Genomic DNA, 22,490 nt, shown 5'->3' on the forward strand with positions numbered 1-22,490 from the left:
AAATCTTGGATGCTGAGTGAGGCACGTCACATCTGGTCGTGGGGTGAGCTCCTCGACCAGCGACCAAAACGCACTCGCTTCCCTACAGCACACGCTTTCCAACGCAGTTTCCACGGGACGGCAGCGCCCACACAAGCACCTGCCAAACCCAGCGACGGACACGCGGCGGCTACGTTTGCAACAACATTTTCACCGGAGGAAGAGATAAACGCTTAGAAACGCCCATATAGCTAGCATGATGCCTTCTATTTCTAGATGACAAAGACAAAGTTTACCAGTACTACGACACTATGACAAAGGTTACCGGTACTTATCTGAACTAACGTCATGATCACTGCCACTAGATATAAAGAAAACGTTGATTTTTCACTCAGTGCTATTCAATGGCAGTAAAAAAAAAAAAAATAATGTCGTTATTGTGCACTGCTGCTCGTAGACTAGCTCCAGTGCCGTAGACAGTAAAAGAAAGTCCAGTGCTCATTGCTGCATTGCTAAATGATAGCAACTCACCAGGACACTTCACCAACTCTCCACTCATTCTCCTCGGACCATGCATTTAATTGGCGTTGACGGCCATCAGTTCTTGGCAATTCCTCATTTGCCCTCTCCTGCCTGGCAGGTTCGAAATTATACGGCTGCGGGCCATCATACATGTTGGCTCTTGCCACCTCTTCCTCATCCCAGTCAGTCTCCATAGCTCTAATACTAGGCTGAGGCGCCCTTTCCTCCACTTCTCCCCAACGTGACGTCATTACCGAATTGCGTAAAAAAAAAACGTTAATACCAAAAACTTAAAAAACTGTGCCCGTATTCATAAAGAATCTTAATGTCGAGTCGCTCCTAGTGACAACATTTTAAGAAAATTCTTAGAAATGTGGGCGTTTACTCTTAAGATTAAAGAAAAAATCCTAGTAAAGAAAAAAGTAATTCAGAAAGCATCTTAACCCTTAAAAGAGGTCTTACGGTCAAAATTGTTAGGAGTACAGACGAGGACTTTTAAGAGGCTTAAGAGTTTCTTTAGCAGAGGAGAAAATGGCAGAAAGACGAAGAGGGAGAAGACGATGGATGACAGTGAGTTAATAAGACGCTATAGATCGACACCCGGCCCGAGTTTTCCTTTACGTATGGCCTTGTGTTCGTCCACTAACTGGGCTAACAGTAAACACTGTTCCTCTGTCCAGTCGGGCTTTCTCGTCCTTCTTGGTTTTGATTCCATGTTTGTTACATTAAAACCAACATTCAAACCACCACTCAAATAGACATGCCAGCAATCAGTGTAATTGGAAAGAGTGGAACAATTTGTATCATTCTAAGCCAATCAAACACCTTATAGGAAATTAACAGCATGGTAAATAAAAAAAATGATTTATATACACATATATAATGTGTCTGTGTGTGTGTGTGTGAACGGTCAAATAGGAAAAATTACACATATAATTTCAAAGTGAAGGCTTAGAATAGACCCTATACTTAAAATGACTCTTTTTTTCCTTCTTGGACAACCAACCAATCACAGTCTTCAAAAGATTGTGTCACACATAGCAACGGGGTCAGCCCCGCCTCCTCACTAAGATGAACGTTTTAGTCTTTTCCTTACTCAGAGTTGCTCTCAGATCGGTCCCGAATCGCTCTTAAGCTAAGACTCCTACATAAAAGTTTTTAAGCTAAATTAAGAGTTTTCTGAGAGGGTTCTTAGAATCTTTATTATGAATACGGGCCCTGGGGCCGTATTCACAAATAATTTTATCTTACCACTAGGAGTACTCCTAAATCGCACTAAAATATTTTAGCTAGGAGTTTTGTCTTAAAAGTTATTCACAGCGCCTTTCAGACCTACTCTTAGTAAGGAAAAATGACAACTCCTAAACTAAGAGTGAGTCTTCGTTGCTATGGATGACGTCAATTCTCATACACGAGCTTCCTCGCAATGATCACGGTGATTGGTTGTTAGATGACAGGGCCATCATGCGGAGCATAACACAGACGCAACAAATCATGGAATTACGACATCTACATATGTCTGTGTCCTACACAAAATTATAATAGTAATGTCATCGAAATACATATATGAAATACACATATGACATGTTTGTGCAGGCCCCAGTGAAGTGTGATTCTAAAAAGGCAGAGAGAGAGAAAAGTCGTGAATTAAAATAAATTAAATCAAGGTAGCCTAATACCCCAATGAAAACCTCCACTTGCCTAATAATGAAAAACAACACTTGCATTAACACTTGCTTGGTTAATTGACATCCTATTAGCCTAAATAGACTACTTAAAGCAAGGAAATGTTGCTCTTATTGAAGTAATGTAATAGTTGAATGACAGTGGATTATAAAGTCGCCAAAACGTAAAAGAAAGCCCAACTGGACGCAGGATCAGTTACTGCTGCTGGCCCAGTTGGTGCTAAAAAAAAAAAAAAAAAAAAACATAATAAAAGTGAAATTCGGCACTGGGATATCAAGCAAAACTAAGCGTGAGAATGGGAGAGGATTTGTTTGCAGATCAATGCAGCATTCATTGTGTCGTGGACCCCGGACGACTGCGAGAGGCGGTGGTATGCGCTTCAATCCTTTGTGAATAGGTCTTAGTGAGTTAGGAGTCCTCTCGACTTCTTTTAAGCTGTCCCAGACTTAGGTGCTACTTTTAGGGCTAAAATGCTTCGTGAATTACTCTTAGTAAAAAAAATTAGGAGTCCTAAAGTTAGGAGTGACACGCCCATTATTTTTAGGAGTTGCTCCTAAATTCGCCAGTTAGGAGCTACTTTTAGCCTTAAAATTCTTTGTGAATACGGCCCCTGGTCTTTAAGACCATTTTTGAGAAATTTTAAAAATGCTATACATATCTTGAGTGATTTATGTCCCCATTAATCGACAGTGGTGGTTAACCTGCAACACGGCCTTTTAATAAAATCGTGATATAAACTAGTTTCTGTGAATATTAAACCGCAAAAAGACTATTTAAATATGAATCCTGCATGTTCTGTGTGAATAAATGGCGACATGGACACATGAACTTCATCTCCAGAGCCGCTCTGAGAGTCACTTCATCCGCTTCATTTGAGAAAAACTATTGTCATATCTGTATCATAAACACAGAGACTCAAAGCTCTTCACGGCAACCCGTCAAAATAAAAGTTCGGTTTAACTTGAAGAAATTACGACAGAATTATATTACTGTTGTACAGTCGAATGTATCTACGTCTCAATGCAATAATAATACTAAACTTTTCATAGAATTGATTCTTAAATCATTGATTTATTTAAAATTTTATTAAACCGTTAAAATGGAATCCAGAAAGCTTAAAACAAAAAAACACAGAATTTGGTTAAAAAAAAAAAGTATGATGCTACACTTAAAAAAAAAAAAAATCTATTTTCTTAAATTGTATTTTTGGCTTGTTTTGTATAATTTTTTTTTTTTTTTAAGTCTTTAAATCTTAAAATTCCAAGTATATTTTGTATTATAAATCTGAAGAAGGCACGTGCCGAAATGCGTCTGTGCAAATAAAAATAAAAAGAACATATGCCTTTCTCATTTTCATATTATAAATCTTATAATTTTATATTTAATTTATACTTTAATTTTTTTATGTTTTTTTTTTTCTGGTGAAATATGATATGTCTCTTCTTTCACTTGCAGTTAATTTCTTTCAATTCACTTATTTCTGTCAGCTCTTGCAGTGGAATGTTTGGTGAAACCTTTGTTAACTTGGCAGTTGAATGTAATTCACACCCATGTCTACCACTCCTACACACACACACACACACACACACACACACACACGCCGCCCTCATGAACACTAACTGACCATGGCGCAGTGATAGACGAGCATGTTGGGCCTGTTCATCTGCATTCCTCCGGGCCAGAATCCGGCTCCATAGGATCGGCTCAGGGATTGTCACACAGAGCGGCTTGTCTTCAGTGCCTGATTTTGTGTTGATTTGTCTCGCTTTCATTTATCGTTGAGTGTTGAGTTTCACCAAGTAGATATGAGCATCGTGCAAGATTAAAAAAGACTTACTTACACTAGGACAGCATTCCAGTTTGCATGCTTAAACTATGCAAGTTAAGTTAAAAAAGTACTTACACTGCAAAATATAATTCTAAATATTTAAATGTCAGTATTTATTATTTAGAGATTTTTCAATAATAGTAATGAGAGTGAATTATTATTTATTATCATTTGTTATATTATTACATTATTATTATTTAAAAATCTCAAATATCATTTAAACAAGAAGAAATATAAATCGATATTTTATTTTTTTTCTTCAAATCTCAGAATTTGTTATATATTCTAATTATAATAGAAATATTATAATTGTGATAAATTACATATTTAGTAATTGTGTTATAATAAATGTATTATATTATAATATTAATCATATTTATTAGCCTATATTATAATCAATATTTTTTATTTATCTAAACATTCTTTAAATAACAAACATTTACTTGCATTTTTTTCTAAATCTCAGAATGTATTACTATATTTATTATAATTTTAATAAATATATGGTTTATTATGTTATATCATGATAGTGCATGTATTGCATGTATTATTATTATTATTATTATTATTATTATATGTATTATATAATCAATATTATGAACTATCAACATATTTACTAGATATATGTACTTTTTTTTCAAAATCTCAGAATTTATTATAATAATTAATTTTTATATTATATAATAAGCATTTATTTTAGTTATTAATTAAACTATCTATACAGTCTTTAAACAAAATAAATGTACTTAATTTTTTTTCTAAATCTCAGAATTTGTATTATATTATATGTTCAATAAATAAATACTTATAATATATATATATATATATATATAAGTATTTATTTATTAAACATCCTTTAAATACTATAAATGAAGTTGAGAGGCAGAACTGAATAGATATTGCAAATATAACTGATTGATAAAGTTCACATAATAAAAGTTATTAAGTCTTATAAAACGTACTTATAAAAATTACAAAAAGCATTATTCATTTCATTGTCCAAAAATAGACGTCCTTTTCTTTAAGCTAGACTTATTTCTTTGTTGTGATTATTTTGTGAGGCAAAATATGACCCGGACGTGTTCTCGAAAGGTTTTGTAAGATTCACCCACAAGGAAAACAAATTAGCGAGATGTTTCTTGCACAAAAACCTTTTATTCTGCCGTGTCAAAAATAGCCCTACTGATATAATCAGTGCCGACTGAGAATGTGTGTTTCCTGTTCTGTCCCTATTAGTGTTTTCCAGAACGATGGCTCCGAGAACAGAGAGAAGCGGGAGAGCAACAGGTTAGTGTTTGTTTTCCCCCAGCTCTCGACAGAAAGTGCTCTCAGAAACAGCACTATATAGGCCTCGATGCCTGAAATGGTTGTGTTGTAATCGTGTAATTTTATGGTCTTGACTTTTAACACAGCGACACATAAAGATGATGGTTTCCAGACACGCTGCTTTATAGGGCAGATCTGCGTGTGTGTTGGGAATGAAATGCTGCGAAACCGAGAGAGAGAGAGAGAGAGAGAGAGAGAGAGAGAGAGAGAGAGAGAGAGAGAGAGAGAGAGAGAGAGAGAGAGAATTGAATTTGAAAAATTACTTTATTTCACAATCATCTTAATACACACAATTTAAACAGCTAACAACAGAAAACAAAATTACGGGAAAAAAATTAAATCATCTTCAAAAATGGTACAAAAAACTCCCTTACAACACCAAATCTTCTCAAAAGTAAACAAATCATTCATAGTTTTATAAAATTTGTAATCAATCAATACTCTTGATTTCACCAATGTTAAAAAAGTCTCAATGATGTTTTGACCAGGTTTCTGTTCAAGTTTATCCCTTCTGCTAATATATATAGCCATTTTTGCTTCACCAATTATAAAATTCAGTAACTGACAAATGTATTTCTTTTTTTGACTATATTTAAAACCCAAAATAAAAACAGTTTCCGTAAACGATTCATTAAAACCACAAAAACATTTTTTTAAAAACTCAAACAAAGATATCAATCTAACACATTGTACAAAAGCATGAAAAATTGTTTCTTTTTGCAAACAAAAGGGACAAGCATCATTAACTTCCACATTTAAAAGAGAAACAAAAGAATTAACAGCTAAAATACCATGAAGAATTCTCCATTGCAAATCACCAACCTTTTTTGATAATGGCGGTTTATATAGAACTCTCCATTCAGGTTTTACACTGTCCTTTAAGCCAAAAAAATTCCTCCACGGTGTATCAGATTTTCTTGCCAGATGATTCTTATTAAAACCCATTACACAGGCTCCATACAATATCTTTCCTTTAGTAGATAATAAATCTAAACACTGTGAGTCCCAAGTTTTAAATGGAAAACCTTTAAAACCATCCAACTTTGGTGAAATCATCAAACAAGGGAAAAAATCGTTGTCATCAGGAATAGATACTCCAGAAAAATAATCTTTTAACATTAGCCTCTCCTCTGTTGTGAGGGTAGACTTTAACTTAGCTAAAAAAAGAGCAACTAATCGAATAGATCTAGTGCCTAAAAATTCAGCTACTTTTACAGTATTGTCTAATTTCTCTCCAGCTATGTCCAGCAATTGTCTTAAAACAAACACTTTTGATTCTTTAAGCTTAAAACCACAATTAAAAAAACTGTTATTCTCATTTACATCCAACCGGGCACCAAGAATTAAAGGTTCCTCCAGAAGCCAGTAAAGTGAGTACGGGTTTTCAGATTTCTGAATATAAAACAGACTCCAAACTTTAAAAAGACTCTCATAGAAAGGTGGAAAAACAGACAAGTCCATTTTTAAAGGGTTTAGTAGAAACAGATGTTTGTTTAGTCCGAAACCTCCAAAGTTTTGTAAAACAATATGGGCCATTGCCCTCCAGCTGACGTCCGATGCACCGTCTAAAAGTCTCTGCAGAAACTGCAGACGGAAAGCGGCAGTTCTACTCTGTAAATGAATCAGTCCTTGTCCCCCTTCTTCTTTCGGTAGATAAAGAACACTCTGCCGAATCCAGTGTAGTCTATCCCAAAAAAAGTCTACAAGAATCGCTTGTATTTTCATCAGTAGTTGAGGAGGAGGATCAATACACGCCAACTTATGCCACAGTGAAGACGCGACCAGGTTGTTGATAACAAGAGTCCGTCCTCTATACGACATTTTAGGGAGCAGCCACTTCCATTTCTCCAAACGTCCTTTAATTTTTTCAACAACTCCTTCCCAATTCTTTTGTTGAGTCGTGTCATCACCTAAAAAAACTCCCAAATATTTTAAACCACCTTTCCCCCAGATTAAACCTTCAGGAATTTTTGGTTTGCCATTTTTCCATTTACCCACCAAAAGTGTTTCACATTTCTTCCAATTCACTTTTGCCGAAGATACAAGAGTAAAATCATTAATTAAATTAAATAAAATTTGCACATCTTTTTGTCCACTTACAAACACCACTACATCATCAGCATAAGCAGATAAACATATATTTTTTGTACAGTTAGGCAAATGTAATCCATGAATTCTTTCCCTTATTTTTTGTAATAAAGGCTCAATGGCCAAGGCGTACAACATTCCAGATAGAGAGCACCCTTGTCTTACACCTCTTTCAACCTGAAATGGAGCACATAAACCGCCATTAATTTTTAATACACTTTCAATATCACTATAGAGTACCTGGACCATCATAATAAAATCCTTTTTAAAACCAAATGCTGCTAAAGTTTTCCACAAATAGGGGTGCTCAACCCTATCAAAAGCTTTCTCCTGGTCCAGTGAAATCAATCCAAAGTCCAAATCAAGCAATTTTGACACCTCTAAAGCATCCCGGACTAAAGAGATGTTGTCAACAATGGATCTGCGAGGAATACAGTAGGACTGGTCTGGATGTATTACTTGCCTTATTACTTCAGCCAATCTGTTTGCCAAAACCTTAGAGAGCAGTTTGTAATCACAACAAAGAAGTGATACAGGGCGCCAATTCTTTATGTCTGTCAAATCTCCTTTCTTTGGTATTAGCGTTATCACTGCCCTCCTGCAGCTCAACGGCAACATACCTTTTGACAGACTATCGCTCAGCACTTGTAACAAGTCCGCTCCCAACTCTACCCAAAAAGACTTGTAAAAGTCAATTGGGAGGCCATCAATTCCAGGAGCTTTTCCCGATTCCATGTCATGAAGGGCCTTATACAACTCTCCCAGACTTAGCCCGCCTGAAAGAGCCACATTACCTTCTTCTGACATCTTTGGTAGGGAGTTCAAAAAAACATTGTCCTCATCACCCTCCAATACATACTCACTTCTATACAGATTTGTGTAAAAACCAACTGCTCTCTTCCGAATATCACTGGGGTTCAGCAAAACCTGACCCTCTTCCGACCGCAAGGCTTTAATCAATCTCTTCTGCCCATTTTTTTTCTCTAAACAGAAAAAAAACTTTGACGGTGCATCCATATGATTTATATTTTGGAATCTTGATCTGACCAATGCGCCCTGTGTTCTGTATTCGAGCAGATCCGCTAACTGAGCTTTCTTTTTGAAAAATAGTTCAAAATGATTATTTGTCCCAGTTGATTCAGCTATTCTTTGACACTCACTTAATTCTTTCTCCAAAGTTTCCAGAGATTTTTTAAACTCTATAGTGACATTGCGAGTATATTGCTGACAAAACTGTCTAATTTTAACTTTACCAATGTCCCACCACTGCTGTATTGAACTAAAATTAGTCTTTGATTTTCTATAATTCTGCCAAAAATACTTAAAAGAGTCTCTAAAAAAACTATCACTCAATAAAGAAATATTGAAATGCCAATAGGCACTGGTATATTTAATAGAATTTAAAATAAAATTACATTGTACCATACTATGATCAGAAAAACCTATTGGGATTATGGAGCAACTTTTAACAATATTAAGATGATGTGTAAAACCATACAATCTATCTAATCTGGCAAGGGATACCCTGTTTTCCCTCATACAAGCCCATGTATACTGCCTCGTATTTCCATTCAATTGTCTCCAAATGTCACATAATTCAAACTTCTTTATGAAATGAATGAGACGTTTCTGAGAAGACAAATGGGGTTCAACGTGGTTTCTATCAATCATATTCTCTGTGCAATTAAAATCTCCCCCCAAAAACAAATATTCCTCTTCTGAGCAATTTTGTAAAGTAGTACACAATAAATCTAAGAAAAACAATCTTTCCACAGGACGTGTTGGAGCATAAATACAGATAAAAACCAAAATATAGCTTTCATAGACAGCTCTAATTTTTAGTAATCTTCCTTTCACAATTTCATCAACAACGTAAGAAATTGGACTAAAACTCTTAGAAAATAATACTCCAACTCCTGCACTTATTGAAGTGTTATGGCTTAGCACAGTTAGCCCCTCAAACTCTCCTTCCCAGTCTGCTGCATTCCCCCCGTCACTATGTGTTTCTTGTAACAAAAAAATATCAAGATTCTTCTGTTTCATTAATTCATTTATCATTCCTCTTTTCTTAATGTCTCTAGCACCATTTACATTCAGGGTTGCTAGACGAACTTCACTCATGATAAAGAGGAGAAAAAACAGCCAAAAAACAACCACACTCATTAATGTGGAAAAAGAGCTCAACTTATTCAACATCATTCTTAAGTTTCTCTACATTCCTCACTAATTTTTTTAAACGATAAACTTCCTTATTGGTAAAGCATCCTTCAGCCATTAAATTCCTTGTTTTCTCAACAAACTGTGTTACATTAGGGAAATACTCTTGAACACACACCCCTCTCTTGTTCTTCGTTGACTTAAGGAATAACTTTATCTCTTCAACATCATAGTTACGAACAGAGAAGTCACTCAAAGACAACGCCACACTGGAATCTGATGATTCACTTTCACTTTCGGTTTCATTATTATCACTCCCATATAAGTCAGCTTTCTTCACAGCTTTTTTATTTTGAGACTTATCACTCATTTTTCTTTTTTGAGGTGTTTTGAACATTTCTGTTCCTGTCTCCATTTCCAATTCCACCAAATCAACTCCACTCTTTTCCTGCACAGCCTGTGTCACAACAATTCCAGTAGTAGCACCTTCTCTTTCCTTTTCAGGGAGTTTTGAGTTTTTTACATCAGATACCATATCAACTTTATCTTTCTTTTCTAAATCTACACCCGTCACACCAACAGATTTTATTGCAGATATCTCCTTGCAATTAACCACTTTAGTCCCACTGTGATGGTCACCCTGCACCTCTGAGCTCAGTGAAACTATACCAGCTTCTCTACTCGTGCTTGGATTGGACATGTCCCCTTTCTCAATGACTTTCTTTTCTGGGCAATTACGAATCAGATGCCCTGTTTTTCCACAACCAAAGCACTTTGTTTTAGCAGTTGTTACAAAAATGATGTAATCAAAATCATCAGCCCTGAAGCTAAGTGCAAGATCCAATTCCTCATCATCCTGAATTATCATGTATGCAAACCTCCTAAAAGACACAATATGTTTCAAGAGGGGAGAACCCGTGCTAATCGGGATTTTTTTTATTGGGGATACCAATTTACCATAGCGTGATAAAGCTTCAGTTATTATTTCGTCACTGAGAAAGGGGGGGACGTTAGACAAGGTGACCCTCTTAGAAGGTAGTGAGAGGGGAAGAACAGGAACAAACTCGCCACCAATCACAATCCCACGCTCAACTACTTCATTTACCTTTTCAATGTTACTAAAAAAAACCACAGTAGCGTTATTCATCCTCGATGCGGATAAAATACATCCGTGTCCAACAACTTCGCCAACCGCTAAACAAATCTCTTCTACACTCGCCGCAAACGCCACTTTCACTGCATGGCGTCGCGTGAGTGCAGACAAACCCTGTGTAGCCGGGGTCGTCATGCTTCTCCCGGTAAAGACCGGTAGCACGCGGCCCAAACCACACCAAAAAACTACCACTAACTAAACACAAACAAACAGAAAAAAAGGCGGAAAATACAAAGGTATTTAGACACAGAAAACAACTTCACTCACCGCACTCGCACTACACCACTCACGCACTCAACACCCACACCGGAAGTGAGAGAGAGAGAGAGAGAGAGAGAGAGAGAGAGAGAGAGAGAGAGAGAGAGAGAGAGACCAAGGAGAAGCGGAGACAGAGCAACTATGAGGACATTAGCGGGACATTTTATGCAAAATTTGAAATATGTTGCCCTAACTCCATCAAATTAAACAATAAAACACATCTTCAACATTTAATTAGGTGAAGAAAGAGATTGTATCCTACTAGCAGCAAGATATACTGATGCCTGTCACAAAAAGAGGGAGGAGTCGACTTATCAGTGATGCGCTCACACACACTCGCACGCACACAAACACACACGTGTGCGCAAACACTCACTGAATTCTAAATTGTTGATAGAATTTTGAAATGTTGATTGATTGTTCTACTTACCTTTTTTAATGTTTTTTTTAATGTCTGTTTATGTATGATGATTGGAAATTCTTTGGCAATACATTGAAACAATTGTCATGCCAATAAAGCACATTTGATTTGAATTGAATTTTGAGAGAGAGAGAGAGAGAGAGAGAGAGAGAGAGAGCGAGAGAGAGAGAGAGAGAGAGAGAGACAGAGAGAGTGAGAGAGAAAGAACGAGAGAAACAGAGAGTGAGAGAGCGAGCGAGAGAGAGAGAGCGAGAGAGAGAGAGACAGAGACAGAGACAGAGAGACAGAGAGACAGAGAGAGAGAGAGAGAGAGAGAGAGAGAGAGAGAGAGAGAGAGAGAGAGAGAGAGAGAGAGAGAGAGAGAGAGAGAGAGCATGGGAACAGGCATTAGGATTGTGGTTGTGGCTCAGCGTTTCCCAAGGCCAGCGGTAGGAAACAGAATAACTGGATCTCCCTGACCTCCTCAACTGCCCCCCGGGGGGTTCCTGTCTCAATGTTTAAAACAGACCGTCCAAACGCATCCTGGAGAGGCTGAGCCCAGTGTCGGAGCGGGCAGAAGAATAGAGCGCGGAGGGAAGCTAAGCCGGGTCTACAACAGCTAATCTGAGGACCACACAGACGAGGAGCAGGTCATTGTGTGTGAAGAGGCCAGCTGGGAGGTGGACGGTCCTCGGGCCCGGGGTCGACCTAAAGGGCAGGTGCGAGACCCCGATATACCTTCATTCACCCCTCACACAAACTATTTTGCAAGAGCCATTCACAAAAGGTACAATGGGCCTTTCCAGGAATGAGGATGCATGGGGTTTTTTAGGAGTCTGATGGAAATCCACGTCATTTAAACTCATTCACTCCAATGCAATAGCACTTTATACAATCATTCAGTCCTTGAGGATTTCATAATGTAATGTAAAATCAAGCAAACTGTGCATTATTTGTGGCGGCATGCATTTTGGTCTTATTTCTGCCAAAAAAAAGTTATAACCTGAGAGGGGTAAAGCAATGAAAATCCATAATCCAAACAAATGAATCGTATTGCGGTTGTATTGCAGTGAAGTGTTTGAAAATGTACGAATTGAGGCCCATTTGAGGGAATTTCAGTAATATGTGCATAAAAATGTACAGGTAATTATACTCTTACTGTCACACTAACAGTAAAGGGATAGTTCACCCTAATTAAAATGGAGTTATAATTTACTCACCCTGGTGTTGTTCTAATGCCGTATGGCCTTTTCTTCTTTTATGGATCACAAAAGGAGAATTTTTATAAAATGTCCCGCTCGCGCTCGTCCATATAATGGCAGTGAATAGCGACCAGCATCAAGCTTTTAAAAGTAAGAGACAAAAGTATCACCGAATGATCCCATGCGACACGTGTTCTTGGGGTTTACCATATGAAATTTAATGTATTTAAAGCAGCACTAAGTAGGAATTCCAGTTTTTGTCAAACAGCGACCCCTAGAGTCGCTGTGGAGTACTTGTACTGTCGTGAATAGCACTCACACAGAGATGGCTCGCGCTCACGGCCGGATCCCCTCCCCCTGTACACCGGTACCTGTTCAGTAGGATGGACGCTGTAACGAGTGGAAATAAGGTATGGTCCCTTTAAGAGCTGCGTGCGCCCTGTTTAACTGTCGGCAGTCTGTATTGTATGTGCGCCTCGAACACCACATGTATACGGCGCCGGGTTATTTCTGTTTGATGCTCATTTTATCAAAATTTTAGCAGATCTGTTTTTTGCCGTAAAGCAATTCGTTTCCTCGCGAGACCTGATATCACACGATACTTCCTAAGTATACTTCCCGCCGGCCCAAAGTTGCAAGGGTGGTTTTGCGGCTCACAGGCACCAGGGGGGTGCGAGACGACCACCATTCAACACGAAATCAGTAATATAAACATTACAATGACTCCAAAGCTGTTCGGTTAAGGTAAAAAAGTTACTTAGTTCACCTTTAACGAAAATCATTGGCCGTTGGTCTTCTGTGCGCGTTTATGAGACTCTATTAGCGCCCAGAAAAACACACACAAGTTGTGAGAAATCAAGATTAACAAAAACATAACATGAAACACAGCACATATACTTTCTTCTCTGAGGTGAATATATCCGTTGTGTTCGTCGTAACAAGACGTTATCGCGTTCACATCTCAGCTGTCATTCTGACTGTAAACAGAGATATGCAACTCAGTGAAGAAAGTACACGGATACTTTCTTGGGATTTCAAGACGTTGTATTTCATGTCGTGCTTTTGTTAATTTTTGACAAGTTTTGCTGATAGTCTCGTGAATGTGCAGTCGAGCACAGAAGACCAACGGCCAAGCTCAGGATTTTCCTTAAATAATAGATTCAGTTTCATGGTAGACCCCCAGAACACGTGTCACATGGGATCATTCTGTGATACTTTTGTCTTTTTCTTTTAAAAGCTTGATGCTGGTCTCTATTCACTGCCATTATCTGGACGGGCGCGGGCGGGAATTTTTTTTATTCTCCTTTTGTGGTGCATAAAAGAAAAAAGGGCATACGGCATTAATACAACACCAGGGTGAGTAAATTATGACTTAATTTTAATTTTAGGGTGAACTATCCCTTTAATAAGAAAATCATGATTGTTGATGGGTATTTTCAGATATGCATTTGGCTGACGCTTTTATCTAAAATGTCTGAGTTTGCATTCAAGGTATTTACATTTTTATAACTGGAAAGCACAAAAAATACAGCAATTATTGCTGCTCTTTTTAAGAAATGCCGCAGCAAATTCAGACATTTCAGGCTGTGAAATCCTGATGGGACTCTACAATACATGGAATAGTTTTAAACATGAAAAAAACAGAAAACAAACTGTAGTGTGTTCATGTTTTTACTCTCGCTTGACCTTGACGGAAATGAAGATTTCCACGTCAAAGAAGGCAGAGCCTCAGAGATAACAGGAAAATAATGCAACAATAGTGTCATAGTCCAGCTTAAGTTAGTTCAGGGATGGTTCATTTTAGTTGTAAAAAAAAAAAGTTATTAATTTAGTCCATTTATATATATAGCCACTTTGGAGAAAACAGTGATGTCATCATCCAGCTCAGATCAGTTCTAATATAATGGTGTCAATGCAGGCAGATCAATAATATTGTTGAATATTAAACATCATCGCCACGAACAAGGGTGACCAGCTGTTGTTGCTCTGTTGCAGGATGTACATGTGATTTTGTGGCACAATGCGGGACACGTGTGAGAGAGATAAATTTACTACTATTATACTATGTAAATGTTGACTTACATTAGTTGGAAAGCCTGTTTGCCATCCCGTTGGATGATAACATGTTTTACATCGCCAATTTGTGACCGGTTCTGTGACTGGCACTCAATTTGCCAGGTTTGATTTTACTCCACAGGAACTATTCAGTCTGCTAAATATCATGAGCTGAGAAACAGGCTAGTAGGTTAAAATCACATTTAAAATAAATTTCTTTAAAGGTGCAGTATGTGAGATTGACAGCTAGTGGTTGAAATAGGTACTGCAGTCCAAATTCACAATATTGGAGAGAGTTGTTTCCCCCATCTGCTCAGACTCGACGCTCACACGGGGTTGCAAGTTTGAGGACAAGCAACACGAACAAGCGAAATTGACAATGGAATGCGAGGAGACTTGCATTGCATTGACTTGTAAGTTGATGAGTTGATTTATTGATTTATGAAGAGTTGATATCGCGTTTTAATATGCTCCCATTCATAGAGATTTTTAGATGGATATCGAGGCTTTTTAGGTTGTGTGGAATCTGCAATCTCTGACCCAGTTTGTTCGCTGGCTTCCATGGCTGCAATATACTGTGTTTTCCGCCAACTGGCATCCCGGGTGGCGAAATACTATTGGCTGAACTGGCAGTGGGCGGAGTCACACAGACCGAAACAAGAAAAGACTGTCCGACACGGAACACACATTTCAAAGTAAAATAACTGTAGAAGTGTTTTCCAGAGAAACGAGTATGTGACTCAGCATGTTTCCTAAATATCTGCAAACATATTATGGTATTTTTATGCTTCAAAAACTTACATACAGCACCTTTAAAGCAACACCAAGTAACTTTTCCTCAGCGGTCGCCCTACAGGTTGGAAGCGGAATTGTCCATTACTGCTGTCATAAATAATTTAGCCCACCGCCGCCTACTGTCGCACGCGCACGCTCGCTGTTTATCCAGCGCCGGCTTTGGAATCAACAATGGCAGACATCCCAACCTGCAAGAAGTCATTTCAGGGAGGTATATCTTGGTGACTGGATTGTTGACGGGGGGGGGGTGGCGGGTTGACTAGCTTTCGTGAGGCACACTCGCAAGGTCTCTCGCGCTATGTATGTTATGCGCGCAGTATGTTCTGTCTCGCATGCGCGCTCTAGATTCTGGGAGATTTGAACTAATTTGCGGGCATCAGGGAGACGCTATCAGACAATTTGAGGAAGTGGTGGGGGAAGTGACGTATGCCGTAAAGCAGTCGAGTTTTGTAGTTCTTTTTGTGCTCGGGTTACTACCCGAAACCTGAAGTTACATAGTGCGAGTAAAAGCGATACAGACCACGTCATGGCAGACGTGTCATTCAACCTATTGTAAGTCGATGTACCATCACAAGGGTCTTGGAAATATATTATGAAGGTTGAAAAACTACATAGTGTTACTTTAAAGTCCCCTTGTAGTCAATAATTTTATATATATATAAATATATTTAAAAGTTTTTTCCTTTAAAAAAATGTCTTTATGCCTTAAAATAGCTTGAATGTAACTCGACACCCTTCCCTCATTTAGTATACGCGGTTCTATGAATATGCAAATGAGCCCCGCCTCCACTCACTCACTCACTCAGCTCAGAGATCCACTGGTTGACGATCACACGTTGATCTGATTGGTTACAAGGTCGTTTGTGACGTCAGAAACACCAGCGATTTCAAACCGTGTTTTTGAGACTGTCTTTGGTTCACTGCAGTTTTAAGCAGAAAATACTCAGCAATGCTGTCGACTTATGAACTTACACATGGTTTGTCTTAAAGCATATTAAAAACACCACATAGACATATAAACAATTATTAAAAGGGGGACTTTAAGTAGCGACTACTTTATTTTCCTTTATTAGACTATGCAAACATTGGATGCATTTTACCGGATTCAGTGCATCAGCATCTTAAACTTGTATTGTTTGTTGGATCTGGCAGGTTTGGGTAGGCTTTTCTCTTATCCAGTATGTGTCTAGATGAAGTCCGGCTGGTGTATCTGTATTTAATGGCTTTTAATGAAGGCCACACTGGTTCCTTTGCTCTGTCCATCTGTCATCAGTGGAAACATCCGTCTCTATTGCGCTGGCTGGTTATTTTCCCTGGTCTAGAACACGACTAGAACATTAACATGCATTTTACTAAATAAATAGGGTACAGTTTTAGCCTGGTTAAAACCAGAGCATTCTCAGTTGTAACCAGTGTTGAGCATGTTACTTAAAAAAGTAATTAGTTATAGTTACTAGTTACTTCTCACAAATAGTAACTGAGTTAGTAACTGAGTTAAATCCTTATAAAAGTAACTAATTACCAGAGAAAGTAACTATTGCGTTACTTAAAAAAAAAAAAAATCAAATAGGCCTATGTCAAATAATTTGGATGCCCCCAGTATTAAATATTTTAAATTAATGAAATGGACACTTAATAGTGTAGATTAGTGTTCAATGTTTTTATAATAATCATTTATTCTATTTTAATGTTGCGGTGGGACAATGTGAGAGACGCCTATTAAATTCAATATATTATTCTAAATATTAGCATTACTATAGTAGAACAATAAAACATTATAGATGGTTTATACTTAATATCGCACAGACCCCAACTGGCCAACAAATTAGTTTAAAAATAAATTATGATTCTTAAGAAATGTACCAAAAATGAATAAATAATAATAAACAATATACATACTCTTTGTGCATATTAAATGATAATAATAATAATAATATGTTTATTTTATATAGCGCCTTTCAGAGTACTCAAGGTCGCTTTACAATAAAGTACAAATAAACCTGACAGAAACATGACATAGAACAAAAAATAAATTGAGATAGTGGTACATAAACATAGAAATCAAGGGAAACAAGTAGCAAAAAGATACGTTTTTAGGTGAGTTTTGAAATCGTGTAATGATGAAAGGTCGCGGATGTGTTGGGGAATAGAATTCCAGAGAGTTGGGGCAGCAGTACAAAAAGCCCTTCCACCAAATGATGATAGTTTGTGCCGTGGAATCGTTAAAAGACCGGTATCGGAGGATCTAAGTGTGCGAACTGGGGAGTAGGTATGGATGAGATCAGAGATATAGGTGGGGGCAAGACCATGGAGTGGTTTGAATGTGATAAGGAGTATCTTGCAGTTAATACGAAAACGTACTGGTAGCCAATGTAGTCTGCGTAAAATCGGAGTAATGTGGGAAGATTTCTTTGTGAATAAGGACCCTAGCTGCGGAGTTCTGAATGTATTGGATTTTATTTATAGATGAGTTGGGTAAGCCATAGAAAAGAGAATGGCAGTAATCAAGCCGTGATGAAAGCATGAACCAAGGTTTCAGCATCGCTGGTGTTCAGAAATGGACGTAAGCGTGCGATATTACGAAGGTGAAAGAAGGCAGACTTTGTGAGAGAGGAAATGTGTGGAAGGAAGGAAAGAGATGAATCAAAGATTATACCAAGGTTTTTGACAGTAGTGGAAGGTTGAACCGAAACTCCAGCAATGTGAACATTGTCAACACTGAAACAGGATGTAAATCGAGGTGAGCCAATAAGAAGTAGATCTGTTTTATCAGTGTTGAGTTTGAGAAAATTACTGGTCATCGAAGCATTTATATCATCAATACAGGCTGAAATGGAATTTGTGGGAAAAGTAGCATTGCGTTGTGAATGGATGTATAGTTGGGTGTCATCTGCGTAGCAATGGAATTTAAAGTCATGTTGACGGATGATGTTACCTAATGGGAGCATATAGATGATGAAGAGAAGGGGCCCAAGAACAGAACCCTGGGGAACACCGTGTGGGACAGAGGCAGTAGTGGACTTAGCCTGGCGGATAGAGATGTAATGCTGACGATCAGACAGGTAGGAAGTTAACCAAGATAGGGCAGTTCCAGAAACACCAAGAGCAGAGAGTCGTGAGATGAGAATACTGTGAGAGATTGTGTCGAATGCAGAGGAAATATCTAGAAGAATTAGAATACTGGTGGAGCCGGAGTCAGTGGCCATAAGGAGATCATTGACAACCCTAAGAAGTGCTGTCTCAGTGCTGTGGAGGGTGCGGAAAGCGGATTGAAAACATTCATAGTGGTTGTTAGATGACATGTGTGTTTGAAGTTGGGCAGCGACCACTTTCTCAAGCAGTTTCGAAAGAAATGATGAATTTGAGATTGGTCTGTAATTGGCCATGTTGGTGGGGTCGAGGCCGGGTTTCTTTAGGACAGGAGTGACAGCAGCAGTTTTTAATTCCAGAGGAACAGAACCAGTACTTAGTAGTTGGGAGATGAGAAGTGAAATCGGCAAAGAAATAAGAGGTGCACATTTTTTAAGTAAAGTAGTAGGAGCTGGATCAAGATGACAGGAAGATGTGTTTGCTTTGTTGATTAGCTTTGTTGATAAAATAAGTGAGAGTACCAGGAGTAAAACTGTTACACAACTTCACAACTAGTAGACATACTGTAGCCTAAGTATTTTCTTCCTCACAAAAGTAAACAGTTTAACAAGTGCTCTCTCAATATAATACTGAACAATGTACCAAAAATATATATATAATACTAAAATATAATATTTTGGGGGTTTATTTTTAGCAAACGTCATCATCAGAGGTTATTTAAGCCAAATTCTAGACATGTTTGCCGCACGTGTTTACAACCGGTCAAACAAAGATGTTTTCTGGGAATGTTCCCTGCAGGTTATTTTCGGGTTTTATTTTATAACCTAAACAGAACGTTCCCTATAGGTTATTTTTTAGATTTTATTTGGATAACCATGTCAATTAATTAACGTTGCAGGTGATACCAATAGGCTATAGATAATGCTGTCTAATGCTGAAATGTGTCATTTATTTATAAACAAGCTATATAATGCTCGGACACCCTCGGTCTCTCTCGCGCAACTGTTGAGCGCGCTCTCGGACACACTCGGTCTCTCTCGCGCATTGAGCGCGCTCGCGCCGTTCGCTTCACTTTTGTCCACTCCGGCGCCTCATAAACACACACACACCAGAGAAAAAAACTTTGCAGGTCATATGGCGGAGAGAGAGCCTACTCGGATGAAAACCGCTTCAGTGAGTTCAATTATAGTAACGCCACATTATTTTGCCAGTAAAGGTAACTGCGTTGTAACGGGGGAAACAGTAATTCGTTTGATTACTCGTTACTGAAAAAGATAACGCCGTTAGTAACGCCATTTATTTATAACGCCGTTATTCCCATCACTGGTTGTAACTGAGTTATGGTCTGGCAAAGCGTCATAGACAAATCATTTCCAGAGGGGCGTCACCAACGGACGTCACGGATAGACCTAAACCCAATCAGAGCGATGAAGGAGATGACGTATGCAGAGCGGCGGAGAAACATCTCCGAGTGTTGTTCTTTGCTCGGCTTTTAACTAAAAGGAAACGTTCAAATGGCTTAAAACAGACGTGATAGCTGATTGGAACGAGTGATGTTCGACGGTGGCATCCATCTTTGTAATGTAGGCTACAAAATCTGCTTCAAAATCCCAGCGCTGTCGTCATCGTGTAAAGCCCGCCCCAACGCTTCTGATTGGTGCCGCGATTTCGACGGATTGGAAATGGGCTTGAATGAGCTCTTTGCCAGACTAACTTTCAGAGCAAATCTAAATTTGCCGGAAGTTTTCTGGTTTTTCCCAGTCCTAGTACATTTTCATTTCAAATGCGAATGCGCTTATTTTTGCTTTGACATTGATGAAAGAATCTGTTACAAGCAGGGTTTGAAATTAACACCCGCCAACCCACCAAATGCGGGTATTAATCAACTGTGGCTGTCAAATCACGAACCAATTTGGCGTGTTACTTGTTATTTATTGAAATTTATTGAAAAGATTTCTGGTACAGGATATGCAATCCTCTATTCCAGACTCTAAAAAACACAAACAGATATATTTACATATAACTTCACATTTTAACATTTTATAAATAACACATTAATTTCATAAATTGAAGTTTTCCTAACAATCCTAAATAAATTACATAAAATGAATTACATTAGTTACTGGCAAGCTTTATAATTATACATAACACCTTTTGACAGGCAGAATGCATCCAACCTGTTCTTAAAGGAATTAATAGAAGGGGAACACACAACTTCTTCTGGAAGTTCATTCCATGATTTTACCGCACGGAGTGTAAAAAAGTTATTTCTCTTTTCAGACAGACATGTTCTAGGGTAAAGTTTTAAAGAATTCCCTCGTGTCTCGTACCTATTGTTCCAGAACTGAAAGATAGGTTCAGCTGTTACATCGTATATTCCCTGTACAAGTTTATATACCTGAATCATATCTCCTCTATTATATCTCCTAAATTTGAGAGTTGGTAAACGTAATTCCCTCAATCTATCTTCATACGTCATATTTTTAATTCCTGGAATTAATTTAGTAGCTCTTCTCTGGACCCTTCCAATTTTCTCCACATATTTTAATTTATATGGACACCAGACTGAGCTTGCATATTCAAGATGTGATTTGTACTCTGGTAAAAAATATATCCTTACTTAAATTTTGAAAAGTTCTTCTTATTATTGCAATCATAGATGTTGCTTTTTTAACTTTTTCAGAAATATGTGAGTGGAATTCAAGTGAACCATCCACCACAACACCTACGTCTCTCTCCTCATGTACAGGATTAACTGCTATATCCCCAACTGCATAATTGGCTACAGTGTCCTTTTTTTTCCCAATATGTAAATGTTTACACTTTTCAGGATTCATCTTTAATATCCACTGGTCACACCATTTGCTCATGCTAGCATACATCTTCTTGAAGATCCTGTTCCACCTAAAACACATGTTTGGGGATGAGGATGAAAGAGAAAGGAGATGGCTAGATCTGGATTTTGTTTGAATAAGAAATTAATTAAATCCAAATTTTATAATCTATGAAAAATATATATATATATAAAAGCTGTGACGTTGTTAATTTGGTTAATTTATTATTATTATTATTATTTATTATTATTATTTTTTTTTGGCGAGTAGAAGCTCTGAATGGCCGGTAACTTAAACATTTAGTAGCCAAATTTGCCGTTAAGTGAAAAAGTTAATTTCAAACTCTGGTTTCAAGTCAACTCACAAACATTCCTCATTCCTCATTCAAACATCTTGTTACCATTTCAGGGTTATCAGCTTATCTCACCGTGAGGAAGATCCGATGATCCAGTCGCCCATATTCTGGATCTGCATAGCCATTAAAGTCTGAGACAAAGAGTGAATTCATAAGAGCGGCAGTGGGAAAGAAGAGAGAGTGGCTGAACAGAGGAATGAGAGATAGAGAGAGAAGTATAATGTTACTTCCAGCTGTCCTCCGTCATCCATGCTTTCTCTGGGACGTATGGCCACGAGTTAAAGCCAAGCATCCGGTGTATGTCAGACCCGTGAGCTTCTGCACAGGACTCAAATAAGGTCGACGACCTCTTGCACAAGGGGCCGGTCCATCATCCTATGGCAACTTTCAGAATGAGCTCAGCTGAGAAAACACAGATGCAGCCGATGCTGTAATAGACAAGAATATTTACATCAATTCTGTCTGTGCTGACAGGAACTATGTGGCAACTCAAGACATAAGACATATTAAAAGTCGCCTGCAAATTAAAAATGTATTTTTAACTGCTCACACTCAGAGATGCATTTTGAAGAATGGTCCCGTTGCTCTTTTTCACTTGTCAATACAATGAAAAGATATTGATCAAGAGCTGTGAATAAAAGCACCATGACATTCAGTACCAGGTGTGCTTCCATCCAGGCCTGACTTCGTCATACTCATATTCTAGTCAGACTGTGAGTCTGATACTGCTCCATAGGGCTTTGATTATGAAGCGTGTCTTAA

General features: G+C 38.0%; 1 long non-coding RNA gene across 1 annotated transcript; it reads left to right on the forward strand.

Moving 5' to 3' along the window:
* Positions 1-5,113: 5,113 nt before the first annotated feature.
* Positions 5,114-22,223, forward strand: LOC130082132 (uncharacterized). The gene is made up of 3 exons (XR_008806741.1): positions 5,114-5,302; positions 11,925-12,116; positions 21,782-22,223. It is a non-coding gene; the product is annotated as an uncharacterized LOC130082132 (long non-coding RNA).
* Positions 22,224-22,490: the final 267 nt, after the last annotated feature.

The sequence above is a fragment of the Rhinichthys klamathensis genome, unplaced genomic scaffold (genome assembly GCF_029890125.1).
Source record: "Rhinichthys klamathensis goyatoka isolate OS25496 unplaced genomic scaffold, OSU_Roscu_1.1 h1tg000040l_1, whole genome shotgun sequence".
Lineage (NCBI taxonomy): Eukaryota > Metazoa > Chordata > Actinopteri > Cypriniformes > Leuciscidae > Rhinichthys > Rhinichthys klamathensis.